The sequence below is a fragment of the Eulemur rufifrons genome, chromosome 3, assembly GCF_041146395.1.
Source record: "Eulemur rufifrons isolate Redbay chromosome 3, OSU_ERuf_1, whole genome shotgun sequence".
Taxonomy (NCBI): Eukaryota; Metazoa; Chordata; class Mammalia; order Primates; family Lemuridae; genus Eulemur; species Eulemur rufifrons.
In genome coordinates, this window is record NC_090985.1 from 94,883,875 (window position 1) to 94,901,904 (window position 18,030).

Genomic DNA, 18,030 nt, shown 5'->3' on the forward strand with positions numbered 1-18,030 from the left:
TCCACAATAACGTGAGTGATCAAAGATTAAAGAAGCTAAAACATTTATGTGCTGAAGATAATGTTTGTGTGATTGTACAGAAATAGATTTAGAATTCACAAAGCAGGATGACACCTTAGCAGTTATGTACTCAACAAACTGTGAGCATAAATTATATGTAATGTTGTTTTACAAAAACAAGTTGGAATTAGGAGGAAGACAGCAGAGGAAAATACAGAAAGAATGAGCTTATTGTAAAGAGAGTTCACTCACTCATTCACTTATTCATTAATTCACTCATTCATTCAGCCAACACATTGCAAAGTTTCTCCATCTGGGCTCTACTTAAGGCTCCTGGGATGCAGCGGCCGTCAAGCAGCCAAGATTCTTGCACTCATGGAATTACCTGTTCTCATGGTGGGAGACCAAAGGTAATCAGATAATAACAAACATACATGGTAATTTCAAATGATGGAGAACTTATTTGTTCTAGGTAGGATGATGCCATAGAAAGCAAGTGACAAGGGAAATATGGAGTTTAGTTAGGTCAGATGGTCAGGAAGGGTTCGCTGGGGAGACGGCATTCAAGCTGAGATCTGAGTAAGTAGAAGGAACCAGCCATATAAAGATGAGAGAAAGTGAGGTCCAGGCAGAAGGAATAGCCCTTGCAAAGGCCTGAGGCATGAATGAGCTGGGAGTGTCCGAGAAAAAGGAAGCCAAGTATAGCGGAGCTTAGTGAGCAAGGAGTAGTAGCATGGGGCCGGAGAAGAGAAAAGGGCATGGAAGGGAACTTACACTTTATTCTACCGGCAGAGAGAAATCCTGGAAATTGTACAATCTGCTTTACGTTCTTGTAAAGTCAATCCAGCCGAGGTGTCACAAGTGGAGGGTGGTGGGGTGAGGGGATGTGTAAGAAGGAAGCTGGGAGACCCGTCTGGAAACTCCATGGTGGTCTAGGGAAGCAGATGGAGGTACCTGCACCAAGTTGGCAGTGATGACGATGAAGGAACATTTAATGAATTTGGGTTGTATCTTTGGGGTAGAGCCAATAGGACTTGAAGATGGATTGTATAGCAGAGGTGAGGGGACATAGTATAGGGAAAATGATAACCCTTAGTGATAAATACTGAAAATAGAAAATACAATATAAATACAGGCTGAGGAAGTGCTGGAAGGAAAAGTCTCATAGATCAAATAATTAACCTTAGATCTTAAAGGATGTCTAGTCCTAGTTCATACTTAAAATATCCACACCACCACGGCGGGTGGTCAGACAGCTTCTGCTTAAACACTCCAGTTCTGAGAGCACTGTGGAAACCGCTATTTCATTAATGGTGGTCAACCGCATTCAGCAGATCATAGCTGAATATGAGCTAGTTTTGAGACCTTTTGCTTTAAAAAAATATGGTACTGGAAAGGTATATTTGAAAAAATATTAATTTCAAAGTCTGAGAAACAGCCCTTCCCTTACTTTCTGTTTTGTCTAGTTTTTGTTACCACATTTTAAAGCTGGAAAACTTCAGGGAATTGGAAATAAGTCATAGGAGGACTGAGAAGAGACAAAAGACAAAAATCTTAACGTTTTCATAAGAGTCTGGGTGGAGAAATGGAGAACAGGCTGATCAGTTTTTCTGCATTTCTGTAAAGGATCAGTTATGAAGAAGTGGCACGAATGAGAAATAGGAAATACTCTATGCTGCTATCAGAAAGAAGTTGGTGGATTTAAGAAGTGAAATACTTCAGTATTCATTGTGTCTTATAGCCCCATAAGATTAAGTTAGAGAGCAATTAATTCTGGGTAATTAAGACCATCTATTAAAAGTAAGGGCCATATGATGCTCTAACATTAAAGCAGGGCTATTTGTCTACTAAGTGAATTAAAACTCTCTAATTGCCCCATGTGATTGAGTATGGGCCAAAGTGTACCAGAAATGTTGCTCATTCCATTTTAGGGCTAGCAAGGATGTTCTTCTAGTTAACAGAAGAGAACAGAGAAAGAGACATTTTATCACACAGATGTGAAAATGTCACGATTTGTAGATCATTTTCCTGGTAAAAAATGATGATCATGCCTATAAGCTACTAAGAGTAGCTTATAACCTATTGGGTAAAAAATGCACAAAGAAAACAAACAACATTTTAATAATTTTATTCAAAATTGCCTAAAAAAAGAAAAAGAAGGAATTTTACTGCTAAATACTAAGACTTGTTATGAAGCCCACAATGAAATAAAAGATTAATAAAAATATACTGTACTACATTAAAGTTAGGAAGTTCTGTTCATCAAAAGATAAACCACAGAGTAGGGGAAGATATTTGTAATACATATGACTGACCAAAAATTCATATGCAAAATATGTAAAAAACTCTGAGAACTTGATGGACAATAAAGAAAAATGAGCAGATACTTTCAGTAGGCATTCATGAAAGAGAATATCCAATGGCCAGTAAGCATATAAGAAACTCACTCAGCCTCATTGATAATCAAGGAAATGTAAATTAAAATCACCAATAAGGTACCACTACATAATCATTAGAATGGCTAAAATTGAAAAATGAAATCATCATAAAGCCCCAGCTGTAGAATGGATAAATCAGTTGTGGAATACTAAAGAGAATGAAAACAAATTGGCTACTGATATATGCAACCACAAAGGTGAAACTCACAAGCACATCATTAACTAAAAGAAGCCAGATACAAAAAAACATGCACTATATGATTCCACTTATATAACATCTAATAGCAGAAAACTAATCTGCAGATTTAGAAGTCAGGATAGTGGTTACTTTTGGGGAACAGGGTGGAAGTATCAACTGGGAGATAGCAGAAGGAGGCCTTAAGAAGTCCTAGTAATTTGATGTTTCTTTAATGTGTGGTGGCTACGTGGGGTTCACTTTGTGATAATTCAGTAAGCTTACATTTAAGATTTGTATATTAAGTTATACTTTAATTAAATACATATATATAAATCCGTATGTAAGTTACATTTCAATTACACATGTAAATATAGTATGCATGTAAAGTTATATTTTAGTTAAACTTTTATTAAGAACGTAGAAAGAAAAAGAGTTAAATAGCACTTCAAAATTTCTAATCATGAACATAGCCTAGGCCAGGCACAGTGACTCATGCCTATAATCCTAGCACTCTGGGAGGCCAAGGCAGGAGGATCACTTGAGGTCAGGAGTTCGAGACCAGTCTGAGCAAGAGTGAGACCCCTATCTCCACCAAAAATAGAAAAAATTAGCCAGACAACTATAAATAGAAACAAAAAATTAGCCGAACATGGTGGCAAGCGCCTGTACTCCCTGCTACTCAGGAGTCTGAGGCAGGAGGATCATTTGAGCCCAGAAGTTTGAGGTTGCTGTGGCTGTGAGCTAGGCTGATGCCATGACATTCTAACCTGGGCAACAAACAGAGCAAGACTCTGTCTCAAAAACAAAAACAAAAACAAAAACAAACAAACAAACAAAAACATAGCCCATTAAAGCTCAGGAAATATACGATTACTTGGCATATAGATTTGCCTTCATTGCCTGCAGTGCTTCTGCCAAAATCACTATCCATGGACTTGCAGACTGCCTTACTCCACACAGCATTGCTTCTGATCGAGGAACTCACTTCATAGCAAATGAAGTATGGTAATGGGCCTTTGTTGGAATTCACTGCTCCCCACAATTCTGAAGCAATTGGTGGAATGACCTTTTGAAAACTTAGTTATAACATCAGTTAGGTGGCTGCAGCTTGGGTAGTTGGGGGAATTTCCTCTAGGATGCAATATATTCTCTAAATCAGTCGCTTCTCCTCAACCCAAGATTTGTACAAGTAGGAATCACGGATTGGAAATGTCTTACTGTGATGCCTAGTGACCCATGAGAAAAATTTGTGCTTCTGTTCCTGTAACTTTAGACTCTGCTTATTTAGCGTCCTTAATTCAATTCCAAAATAAGGAAAGCTTCCACCAGAAGCTATAACGATTCCATTGAACTGGAAGTTGAGACGTCACCTAGCCACTTTGGGATCCTTAAGTCAGTGAACCAACAGGCAAAGAAGATAGTTACAAAATTGGCTGTGATGACTGATCACAACAATTAAAGGACAATTAGGTTGCTACTCCACAGCGGGTGTAGGGAGCAAGGGAGCAGTATGTCTGGAATGCAAGAGATCCCCTGGGGCACTACTTAGTACTTTGATGTTCTGAGATTAAAGTCAATGGAAACTACAAAAACCCAATTCTGCTAATGAGCAGACCCTTCAGGACTGGAAGTTTGAGTGACCCACCAAGTATGGAATCACTACCACCTGAGGTGCTTCCTGAGAGCAAAGGAAATACAGAATGGGTAGTAGAAGAATTTAGTTACAAATACCAGCTATGACCATGTGACCAGTTGGAGAACTGAGTATTGTAATAGCTATGAGTATTTATTCCTTATTTTTATAGAAATATGTAGGTATATATTAGCCAATATTTTTATTTTATTCTCCTTTCCCAATCTCCTCCTACCTAACATAAGATATGTCAACAACAGTTTACTTTATATCTCAATATTTAAGTATTTAAATTACAGGATATCAAATAAGGAGTTTGACTCACCTGGAAGAAGAATAAGCAACCTAAAAAAAAAAAGAAGGGCCTTTGTATCCACTTTTGGGGAAAGGGTTACCTTGCTTTTATTGTTTGCCTCGTGTTTGGTGGAAATGTGATTTTATTATGGTTTCTATTTGGAAATCACGTATGTTTTAAAGAGATGTGTATAGGTGGCAAGTTGACAAGGAGTGGACTGCGGTGGTTTTGTAATGTGCCAACTTGTCCATAATGAACTCTTTCCTAGAACTCCCCTCCCTGTGTATTTCCAGTAGGGTGGGCCACGAGAGACGTTTCCATGTAGATTTGGAATGCAGAGTAAAGAAGCCACTAGTTTGTATATGTGCCTGAGAGGTTGGAGCAGACACCTTTTGTAGCTCACTGCTGTTGTTGCTGCCTATCAGCTGGCTTACCTCGTTGGCATGGGCAATACCTAGGCATGCAACTGCCCCATTTTCCCTTGAATCCTCTTTCAGCTTCTACTGCAGAGCCAGTTACCTGTTGGTCTCCATGATTCAGGGTGTCAGCTTTTCCTGCAGGACACACACTTTATAAAAATGAAGGAAGTGAGAACTGACAGGGATCTAGTTTGTACTTATGAATTCCAGCTTGTCTTTGCTCTTCCCCATGTTGCATCTGTCTTCCTTTCATGGTTGTCTGCCCTGTTCTCTTCAAGCTGCAGCATTAAACACAAAGATCACAGCCTTAGAGACTCCCCACAGTCACATTAGATCAAATTCCTATTGCTCTGCCTCTCTGACTGAACCCTGACTGACACAGTACATACGAATAAATCTAACAAATGAGGTTCAAGACCTTCACACTGTAAGTTACAAAACATTGCAGAGAGGGATTAAAGAAGATTTAAATAAGTAAATGGAGAGATATATACCATGTTCATGAATTGGAAGACTCGATATTGTGAAAATGCAAATTTCCCCAAATTGACCTATAGATCTGACACAATGCCAACTAAAACTCCAATATGGTTTTCTGTAGAAATTTCAAAAGCTGTTTCTAAAATATATATTAAAATGCAATGGACCTATAGTAGATGAAATAAATTTGAAAAAGATGACCAATATTGGAGGGCTTACCTTATTCAGTTTTATAGTAACATATATAAAATATATATTATACATATAAACATGTTATAAAATATATTTTAGTTATAGTTATATACTATAACTAAAAGTTATCGTAACTGAGATATTTTGGTATTAGTGCAAGTAACATAAAGCTCAATGGGACAGAATAAACAATATGTCTGGAATGTAGGCAATTCCCAGAGGCACTTATTATTCTGGGAGTAATAAACCCACACACATATTATCAATTGATTTTAGGCAAAGATGTCAAGGAAATTCAATGGTAAGAAAGTAAGTCTTTTAAACAAACTGTGGCACCATCTCTCTGCTGTTAGATCCCTTGGGATATGGAAACAGGGCCACTGGAAGCCTTGTTTCCCTGCTGTGTGGAGGATGTCTGTCTGTCCGCATTTGGAATAAAGTGGGCAGGCAGAAAGGAAAGGTGAAGGAGGGGACAGAGGGCAGAAGGTGGGGAGGAAAAGAGATGGAAGAAAAAGGGGAGAATGTGAAGAAGCGGGGAAAGAAGGTAGGAAGCAAGGAACGGATGGATGAGGGAGGAGAGATGCTTGGGTGTAGTTGCCCCTGGGGCCAGCTTCACCTCTGCCTTTCTGCAGCATAGATTATCTGAGCCAATAAACTTCCCTCTGGCTTAAGATGATTTAGGTTCCTGTCATTTCCAACAGAAAGAATCTTGTCTAGTACTTTCCACATGCATTTAGCACCATCCTTTTACATGGAGGCGAGCTTAGCTCTGTAGTACTTTCTACCTGCTGTGCTCTTATAGCTTAGGAAGTAGTTTTTTTGTGGTCCAGATTTTGTACATAAAAGATGAGATTCCTCAGCACGCATTTCTTTCAGGACTTTTCTCTCTTCTCTTGCCTTGAGTATTTTCTCCTTCAAGTGCCTTTGCCTTATAAGATATGGGCTATATTTTTAACTGACAGTTTCAGTTTCTGGTGGGTAACAGAGATGGAAGTTTAAAATGAATGAGTTAGCTAGGGAGACATGGTGGTAGCAAATCAAACTGTTCTCCTAATTCCTTCCTCCCAACTGCACTGTACCAGAGTAGGTGCCAGGTGACCCACGACTCTGTGTCTCCTATTACGGCACTAAGCAGTAAAATTTTGCCCTGGACTCTGGAATCTTGAGTGCCAACCTCAGTTTACAATGCAGACATAAGCTTTTATGTATTTTTGTATATATTCTGGGGATATTAATGGGAATTTGGGAAAAGTGAACCAAGTGGTGCTTAGATCCTTCCTAGTAAGTGGGAAGCCTGGCAACTTAGTCTATAACTCATAAGTTATTCCCTGTTTCCATCAGACTTGCAAATCTGGAAACGCTTATAGCTTTCCATTGGTGTTTCTCTGTTATGGAAACCCAAAGGTGTGAATTTCTGGACAGAGAGCCAGCCCGATATCCCCCAAGGTGTAGAATATTCTTGGTCTACTAGATGTATAAAGTTGGCTCTGTTTCCAAAAGGGCAGAGGGCAGAGGGTAGACAAAGGACTACATTTGAGGAGGCCAATGGAAACCATCCCCAAACTAGACTTGGAGGGTTCCCTCCATACGGATCTTTTTCCCAGTTAGCACCTTCCCATGACAGGTGTTAGGGAGGCATGTGATAATTGGACAGAGGCTAAGAGAGTGCGAGAAAAGTCATGGAAGAGGTAACTTCCCAATTAGACCATTGCCTAAGCTTTATACCATATTTCTGTAAAAGTCTTGTATTATACATCCCCAAAAGGAATAAATAGATTTAGTTAGAGGCAAAGGAACTTACTGATGTGCTTACAGAGCTGAGCTGGGCACAGTGCACAGTGAAATCTGAGTCTGAAAAACCTACTTGCTGATACTACCACCCTAAGTGCTCTGAGAATTACACTTGCATTCCACCCATATTCTTAAAACTTATGAAGAAGGAAATCATATAAAGTTTGTCAACAGAATATTTGCTGTAAATACTTAAATATTTCTTCCATTATAATCTGTCATGAAATCTGCTTTCCATAATGCACATTTAGTTAATTACCCAGTTGCTGGATGCTAACTTTGTCTTTGTAGTGTTACAGATCTCTTTGTATTTGTGCTGTGAGAATTTATCTCTGAAGAGTGAATTTGTACATGAACAATATTTATACCCTATTAAATTCAGGACATCAACGAATACACAGCAAACTTCTATTCTTTGTTAATTCTCCTACTTTCATATGCCTTCAACTACACCAGGAGAATATGACATATAATTAATAATCTATGTAAAACTTTTAAAAATTTTGAACAGATGGGCATAAAACACATTAAACAGGAATTAAATTCAGGTCAGCAAGATGAAAACCTTCTTCACAGACTCTAAAATAATTGTAGGTAAATTTACTAGGGAATTTTGAATATAAATTTTAATTGGCTTAGTAATGTTTCTACTCACTACTTATTATGTGATTTAAAAATTATACTGTACCTTGCTGATGTTTTAAAAAGATATTACTAATATGATTTATTTAAAAAAGAAAATGAGAAAACTATACTGCTAATCCTCACGATTCAGTCATAAATCTTCACTGTTTTGCAATAAAACATATTTCCAATAACTCTGAATATACTTTCCACTGCATTTTATTCTCTTGGGCTTTAGCCACTCCACATTCTTAAGATTATGATATATGTCCTCAAATGAACCAGATGTTCTTTAGATTCTGAAATGGAAGATCTCATTAAAATGTGTATGCTTGTGTGTGTGTGTGTGTGTGTGTGTGTATGTGTGTTTTCTGATATCTCTTGGAGATTTTATTTTTTTAAATATTATAAATGGTAACCATTTTCAATTATTTATTTACTTATTTATTTAATCAGAGCAGAGCTTTATGAAGAGATAGATACAACTCAGTGTCTGAGGACTGTTCCAACAATGTTGTATACACGGGGCTTCCTCTTGGTCTTGCCTTCGCATCCTTTCAAACATTCAACAACATATATTATGGACTATCTTAAATCTATCTGGTAAAACTTACGAAAATGATGCAAAGATATTCTCTGTACTCAGAGTTAACAATTGAACGATACAAAAAGTTCAATATGTGGGGAAAACATAAGAATATATTCAAAGAAAGCATATATACATGTGCAAAAAAATCCAAGTGGTTTTACTAAGGTTATTTTAATCTACAAATTATTTTTATGTAGAAATACACATTCATAGAATTGTCAGCATTACTCACTGTTTGTATTGGCTTCTTATAAATACTTGATGCACATGCAGAGCTCTTAACAATGAACCATAGCTTGGACTAAAAATATGTTTGTGTATACTTTTTATTTACCTCATGGGGTGCATATTATTTAAGTACTAGAAAATGTGAGAGCAGGTCAGGCAGGTAAGGAGGGGGTGACCCAGGGAGCGCAGAGGCTTAAAGGCCATGGAAAGCCCTGGGCTTCTATTCGGGATGAGATGGGAGAGTTTCAAGCAGAAGAGCAACATGAGCGTGGCCTTGTTCTGACCTGCATTTTTACACGGTTACTCTGAATTGGGTTTTTCCCTCCCTGTCCTCCCACCCCCAAACTTAGTTTGGGCTACTGTAAGACAAATACCATAGACTAGGTTGTTCACAACACACATCTATTTATCACAGTTCTGGAGGCTGGAAGTCTGCCATCAAAGTGCCCATGTAGTCAGGTTCTGGTAAGGGACCTCTTCCTGGCTTGCAGACAGCTGTCTTTTCACTGGGTCCCCACAGGGCAGAGACAGAGCTCTAGTATCTCGCTCTTATAGGGACATTACCCTCATCATGGGGGCTCCATCCAAATAACCTCCTGTAAAGCTAATCTCCTCCCAAAGCCCCGTCTCCTAATGCCATCCCACTGGGGGTCAGGGTTTCAACATGTGAGTTTGGGGAGAAGGCACAAACATGCAGTTCTTAACTGCCTTGCCCTTTTAAAATTGTAGTACTATTTTTATTCTTTCGATAATTTTGTTCTTTTATGTAGAAAACTTACTGTTTCACCTTCTAGCATATAAAAATATATTAATAAATAATTTTGAAATAACTTTTCCTGTTCGTCACACATCAGTGAGTGTATCAATACTCTTATTGAAGTAACATTCAGCATTATGAATTTATCCAATATACATAATTTGTTCTCAATGAATATTTTAGTATTTACATAGGTTCTGGTATATCAGATTAAAAGCTTCACTCTTGAGAGTCCCTGCTATGATTCTTCAAAATGATTTTTTTAAAAATTAAGCAAATAAGACATTTCATTTTTTTACAGTTAATTTTTTGTGACATTCTGCATATGCAAATAAAAATTCTGCAAATAAAAATTACTATTTCTCCCTTTCAAGTGCTAACTAGGCCCAACCCTGCTTAGCTTCTAAAATCAGATGAGATAAGGTATATTCAGGGTAGTATGGCCATAGACAAGAATTACAATTTCTCTCTAGTGACAAGGTGCTTTCATGAGAAATTCTAGCACATGTGACATTACTACTGAATGATAGTCATCAGAATTTGGGTTCCAATTAAAGTGAATTTCAGGTTCTTCATGGTAAGGATTAGAAAACAGGAAACTTGCAACTGGGAATAGAATGAGGCATGACACAGGAGTGGGGCCTTTGGAAGCAAAAAGGGAGGGAAAGTAAGGAAAGACGTAAAGGACATTCATTTCCTCCTTGAAAGTCTCTCTATTCTCTTTGCTCTCTCATTTCTGTGGATTCTTCTTCCTTGGCCTGGCTTTTTTGAAAACAAAAACAAAAACAGCTTTACTGAGATAGAATCCACATACCATACAACTCTCCCTGTAAACCATATACTTCAATGGCTTTTGATACAGTCACGGAGTCGTCTTGCCTAAGTGCCACCTGATCCGGGGTCCAAGTTCACTGTCAGTTCTTTTCACTCCTCCCTCACCTCAGCTCAACTTCTCTAAACCTCAGCCAGCTCTGTTCTTTCTCCTGCGAGTGATTCAGTTGATGGCTTCATCTGCACTTTCCAGTCAAGCTCACAAGCACAGCTTAGATAGATGTCATGTTTCTCTTCTCTCCCAGTATGAAAAATCCAGCTGATGCCACCTTTGAAATGTCTCCCAAATTTCTCTCTTCCTAACCCTACCCATTTCCAGGCCTTGTTTCAGGCCTTCTGAGCTTTCAGTTGTATCGTTACAAATGCCTGCCAAATGTTTCCCACCAGCCGACCCTTCCCGATTTTGATCTACTCTTGTCTTGCCCTCACCAAACTCAACTCTGGTCTTTCTTTTCTTTTTCAAACCTTTGACATCTTCCAGTGACTACAAGGTAAATCCAGATTCTTGGGCTGATTATCCAGATCCTTCCCCATCTAGCCTCAATCTGCACTTCCTATCTCATTTCCTACCTCTTCCCTTGTCACACGTCCTAAAAATTCCAGCCACTGTGTTCCAAACTACTAGGCCTCAGTGTATTTCTGCAGGTGGGCACATAATTTTCTTGGTACCAGAATTGACCCTTTTCTCTCTTCTTTGCCTAGGGAATTCCTCCAAGTCTTTCAAATACCAAAGATGACAACAGCTTAGTGAAATCTTTCCTGAATGCCCAGACTGTGTTTCCAGCTCCTTCAAGCCGCCACTGCACTATGTACAAACTTCTGTTTCTGTACGGACATTGCAGTGCAGTAATTTGATCCATGTATGTTTCAATTGCTGGGGGAAGTTCTTTAAGGCCAGGGTCTTCCCTGTCTAACTCAGTGCCTTTCGCTGTTCTCAGTTCACAGTGGGACTTAATACATAACGCCGTGTGGGTGGCAGCCAGCATCCTTTCCAAGCACATCTTCCCTGCAGGTGACATGACATTGATCAGCAGTCTGCTGGGAAACCTCTTTGGGACTGTCTGATTTGGCATTTTCAACTCTATGCTGGTGTCCCTTCTTTCTCATTTCTTCAATATTTAAAAATGGTCCTCCCACTAAGGAGAAAGCAAGGCATCTGGTCTCTTTTTTACACTATAGCAGTTTAGACCTAGCTGGGAGGGGGGTCAGGAATGTGCCCCTTCTTTGGTTCCTGAGCCCCACAGAGCCCAGCTGTCCTTTTACCCAGAGAGGCCAGTGAGAAGCAGGGAGGGGAAAAAGAAAAGTTGGAAAATAAGACTAAAGTAACAAAACTGTTAGTAAATTTATTGAAGGTTTGGAAGGAATAGAGATGAAGAAACAGAATAGTGATATACTGTGAATGTGACATTAGATTTTGAGCATAATTATAGTAAAAAAATCCATTCCTCAGTAAATGCTTGTAATATATCAACCAGATGGTATTTTTTGCTTTTTAAGATTTTTAACCTTTACATCTATGGTGCCATGAGGAAGAGTTGTTTGAATTTCAATGATCCAGATTTACAACAGAAGATTGTAGTTGGTATAGGTTGGGGTGCCTGGTAGCCCACACACACTTCTGGGGGGATGTCCCCTTCCCTCACATAGCCCTTCTGCCCCAGAAGGTGTGGTTTTCTTAATCACATGACCCTGACTTAATTGTTTCTCCACCTGCCCTTGGATGGAAATTGACCAAGACCCCAAGCTCAGCCAATCCATAACCATTGAGTATAGCTCTGGCTAAAACAAACAAACAAACAAACAAACAAAGTTGAAGCAATCAGATTTTGAGTCTTTAGAAGTAAACCACTTGGAGGAAATTGCCAACAGCTACACAGAGAGAAATCCAACAGGGCAGCCAACATGGAATGCGTTCAAACAGAATCTGTGAAGAAGGGGGTAAGTTTGGAGAAAGGCACAATGCACATAGAGGAGCAGACGCTAGCCGTGGGGTCTGAGAGAGGCAGGAAGAATAGCTTTGGGTCTGCCTGGTGTTCTGTTGCAGCCACACTGCGTAATTCTTACAATAACCCCACCCCAATTCTGTTTTCTTGAGCTGAACTCTGTTCCTTGCAACACAAAAGGCCTTGCTGAAACATCAATATTCTAGTATGTGTTCTATGTTTTTTTCACTGTGATGAAATAAACAGGGAACATTTTCTCCAAATCCAATCTCCTTTGAAAAATATTCTTACAGTATTCCTTGGCTCAGCTGAACATCTATTCTGTGACCTCCTGTTACTTGTCAAGTTGTGTGCCAGTCAGTGGGCAAGCGCCACTAATTTAAAACATGCTTATGTATTTAGAAATTAAAATGAGTGTCTTTTTATATATGCCAGCAGCAGTCGCAAGCCTGTGGCTGTACATTCCTATGATGGCAGCCACAGGCATCATCACTTGTGGGCCTGCATGGGCAGAACCTAATATTGCTGCCTGTCTGAGGGCGGCCGTCCTAGGTAAAGCCCAGTGGAGCCCTGCCTGGCGTATCAAAGACTGCTCCCGGTCACCTTGTATAGTAGGTTGAATAATGGCCAACCAAAGATAACAAGTTCTAATTCCTGCAATTTGTGAATGTTACTTCAAAAGGAAAAAAGCTCTTCCCAGAGGTGATGAAGTTAAGGATCTTGACCTGCGGAAATTATCCTGCAGTATCTGGGTGGGCCCTAAATCCAATCACAAGTGTCTTTTTTTAAGAGAGAGGCAGAGGAAGATGACACACACAGCATGTGACCACAAAGTCAGAGACAAGAGTGATGCAGCCGCAAGCCAAGGAATGCTGGCAGCCACCAGAGGCTGGAAAAGGCAAGGAATGGCCACTGCCCTGGAGTCTCTGGAAGGAACATGCCCCGCTAGCACTTGAATTTTTGGCTTAGTAAAACTGATTTCAAACTTCTGGCCTCCAGAACTGTGAGAGAATAAATTTCTGTGGTTTTGAGCCACCAAGTTTGTGGTCATTTGTTATAGGTACTTTGTTACAGAGTGATGGGATTGCTTCTCTTCAGAAATCAGAAATGGGAAATTTTAGTCATGTGGAGACACTGAAAGAGGCTGGTGATGAAGGGTCTTTTAGATAAACACAGCACATAAAGATTTTGCTCTGTTGGGGTTGGGTGGACATCGCAGATTTAATGAGCATAAGAAGCTGGTCGCATCACTAATGCCAGTGACTGCAGGCTGCCTCCGAAACTCTGGTTGAAGAATCACAGCACAGCTCAGGTTTCCTTGATTCTGCAGGGACTTTGGATCAGCTTGGATCTGCAAGATCCTTTTGGGCTGGTGCTCTCTGTTAAATGCTTATAAACTTGAGTTACAATCTTGGAGACTGTGGTATGAAAAACATCTCCAACAGAAGACAGGTGCATGTGAGGCACCACCTCTGCACAAGGTGATGACAGCTGCTGGCACTATGGCTGTTGGAGGGGTGACGTTTGGAAGTCCCTTGCACAATGTATGCAGGTCTGATTTGTAGAGTTTCCAGGAGAACAATGCTTATTGGAAATGATGGTATAAGACACACTGTCTTGTTCCTGATCACTAACATTTTACCATTTAGCGTGATATTTGTTGTAGATTGTCAGCATGTCCTCACTTCTATTTCTAGTTTGCTAGGTGTTTAAAATTTTTTATCAGTTTTAGACCTATTGAAACATTTTATAGGTTTTATATTTATCAAATGATTTTTCTGAATCTCTTGAGAATAATATCTGCTTTTACTCTCTTACTCTATTAATGTGCTGAATTCTTTTAATAAGTTTTTTAATGTTAAACCAACCTTGAATTCCTGAACTACAACATTTTATGTGCTTGATTACACTTTTATATATATTGTTGGGATTCATTTGGGCAATAGATACTTTTGAGTCTATGTACATGAGTGAATTGGCTTATAATTTACTTTTCATTTGCTGTTCTTATATAATTTTGGCATTAAGGTAATTTTAGTATTATAAATGAGCTTCAGAGTTCTCCCACTTTTTTCTCTTCTCTGGAAAATTTGGTATAAAATTGAAATAATTCATAAAGGTACTGAATTTGATGCACTTTTTGTTGGAAGATTGTTAACTACTGATTCAATTTCTTTAAATATTATAGGACTGTTTAGGTTTTGCAGTTCTCCTTTAGCCAATCTTGTTAAATTATCTTTTCCACAATCTATTTATTTTATCTAAGTTTAAATTTAATAGGTATAAAGTCATCATATTATTCTCTTATTATCTTTTTAATCTCTAATATTTCTGTGCTATGTCCTCTTTTTCCATTGTTAAAATATCAGTCAGGTGTAGTGACTCATTCCTGTAAATTCAGCACTCTGGGAAGCCTAGGTGGGAGGATCACTTGAAGTCAGGAGTTTGAGACCACCCTGGACAACAAAACAAGACACCTGTCTCTACAAAAAATAAATAAAAAATTAGCTGGGCATGGTGGTGCACACCTATAATGCCAGCTCCTTGGGAGACTGAGATGGGAGGACTCCTTGAGCCCAGGAGTTTGAACTTGCAGTGAGCTATGATTGTGCCACTGGATTGTAGCCTGAGCAACAGAGCAAGACTATGTCTCAAAAAAAAAAAAAAAATTATGTGCAAATATGCACATGTGTATGTGTGCATGCATCATCTCTTTTTCTCTAGATTAGTTTCAGCAGAGATTTTTATTTACTTTACTATGGAATTTTCAAATAACTAATTTTTGGCCATGTTGATTCCAATTATGATATAGTTGCTCTCTTTATTTTCTGCTCTTATTTTTGTCATCTCATTACTTTCATTTTCTTTGGATCAATTTTTTTTGTTTTTCTCTAACATCTTAACTTTGACAATCAGATCATTAAATGCCAGCATTTATTCTTTTTAAGATAAGAATTGAAGGCTATATATTTCTCCTCAAGTGTTGTAGCAACTATATCCTATAAGCTTCAATATATAGTATTTTCATTCAGTTCTATGTATTTTCTAATTTCCTATACTATATATTCTTTGATAAATTCATTATCTAAAGTATAGTTTAAATTTTCCAGACATATTTCTAAGTTTTTTTTTATTATCTCTTCGTTTTGTTTTAGGTAACACTGTAGCCCATATGGTACTGGATGTGGTCAACATTTACAAACCTCCATGTGTATAAGAAGGATATATGTATTCTCTAAACGTTGGGTAAAGCTTTCTAATTATATCTATTAAATAAAACATTTTTCTTAGCTTGTAAACTATTTGAGAATGTTTACTCTTTTAGGTGATAAGAGGCCATGTCATCTATAAATTCTTTTTCACTTCTTAGAGATGTGTTTCTCTAGAGTGACTGGATTAGAATCTCCAGGGTGCTTGCTGAATATTCAAATGGATAAGAAATACCACCCAAAGATTCCAATTCAATAGCTCTAGGGTCCTAGGACCAGGAATCGCCATTTTAAGATTATTTTTAAGGTCTGAGAATCAATGCTATGTAACTAGTCCACTAGAAGATGGTTATGTAATACTGTTAAACCCTAATTTTTTTTGTTTAACTAGAAAACCTCTTTTATTTATCAACTTGGTAAGAGTTTGTTCTTCAAAGAGTACTTTATTAGATATATTAGATTTTTTAAAGACAATAATAATTGTCAATGAACCATGAAAGTATAATTTCCTATGGCATCTAAGAAGGTCAGGATCTTAACACCGTCAGTCTGATTCAGGAGTTACTAATATTTCTTTAGTTCAGTGGATTACTTTCTGAGAATCTATTGTTTTAAAATAGTGCCAAGGAATGCTAAGGTTTTTTTTATAATAGCTTATTTAAACTCAAGTTAATTTTAATCTGGATTATGGCATTTGGTATTACACTATTCTCTAATTACTTTGAAATCACTGGTCTTATTTCCTTAAATAAAACATATATTCTTGAGATTAGGAGCTGTCTTTTATGTGTATGTGTATATCCACTCCAACATCCAGTATAATGTGAGCAGGTACAATATACGGTGAATAATGTTTTAAAATTGATAGTTTTCAAAAGTTATGTATTTTTTGACTTTTTTTTCAAGTTAATAAGTGACAGGGACTTGAAAAACAGTATCTACTTCAAAAGTGATGGGTAAGCATTTTTTTTATATCAAAGGTAAGTAATATTTTTGTTATACAATATATAAATAAAGCATTCCAGAAATCCTAGCAGAAGACAACTGATAAATACAATTTCTATGAGAATAAACTTCCATATTTCAGTGGGGAGAATATAAAATTAATATGATTTTAAATGGATATTACTTTCAAGGACAATATTTTCTGGGCAACAAACAATAGATTATGCAGCACTTTATGATGGTTACTTCCAGTGATGAAAAAAATATCATGACAGAAAACAATACATAGAATCAAACAAAAGTAATGGCACTAAGCAGAAATAGATGCTCAGATTCCCACTGAAATGAATTAAGAACAAAGTGAGATATCCACAAATAAGTTTAATAAGTGTCTGTACAACAGTGTTGTAATTTTTCTTTATTACATATAAGTTGCTTCAAGAATTATAAGCTTTTTACATTTTTAAAATATTCCTTTTTAAATGATTTTTTTATATTTAATTTTTAAAACAGTTTTCTCATTTTATTTGTATAATTGAGACTAATTCTTTAAAATACTACCACTTGGTTTACACTACTTTATATTACAGGCGTGGTGTGGTGGCTCATGCCTATAATCCTAGCACTCTGGGAGGCTGACACAAGCGGATTGCTTGAGCCCGGGAGTTTGACGTTGCTGTGAGCTAAGCTGAAACCATGGCACTCTAGCCTGAGCGACAGAGCGAGACTCTGTCTCAAGACAAAAAAAAAAAAACCAAAAATTTATATAACAGAGAATTAATAAATACCCCAATGCTTACTATCACTATTTTGTAATCGTTGAGAAATGGACTGCTTATAGTTTGAATTCATCAATGTGAAACAAACAAAACTGCAAATTGGAGATTATTTGTCAGTAGAGGAACAGTGGTTGCAAGTAGTAATGTAGAGATTCTGGTGGTATTTGGTTTTGTTTTCTCTCACTTCGGTAAACTACACAGAATCCCATTTAATGCTTCATTTTTTCTTCTTTGTTTAAAACTTTTTAGGTAACAATTTTTTTTTTTTTTTTTTTTTTGAGACAGAGTCTCACTCTGTTGCCCAGGCTAGAGTGAGTGCCGTGGCGTCAGCCTAGCTCACAGCAACCTCAAACTCCTGAGCTCAAGCGATCCTCCTGTCTCAGCCTCCCAAGTAGCTGGGACTACAGGCATGCACCACCATGCCCGGCTAATTTTTTCTATATATATTTTTAGCTGTCCATATAATTTCTTTCTATTTTTAGTAGAGATGGGGTCTCGCTCTTGCTCAGGCTGGTCTCGAACTCCTGAGCTCAAACGATCCGCCCACCTCGGCCTCCCAGAGTGCTAGGATTACAGACGTGAGCCACCGCGCCCGGCCTAGGTAATAATTTTTAAATTCATAAGTCTTCACAATAGCTATTACTACAGTATTACTTTTTTATTCTGTGATATAATTGAAAGAAAAATACAGCAATTCAT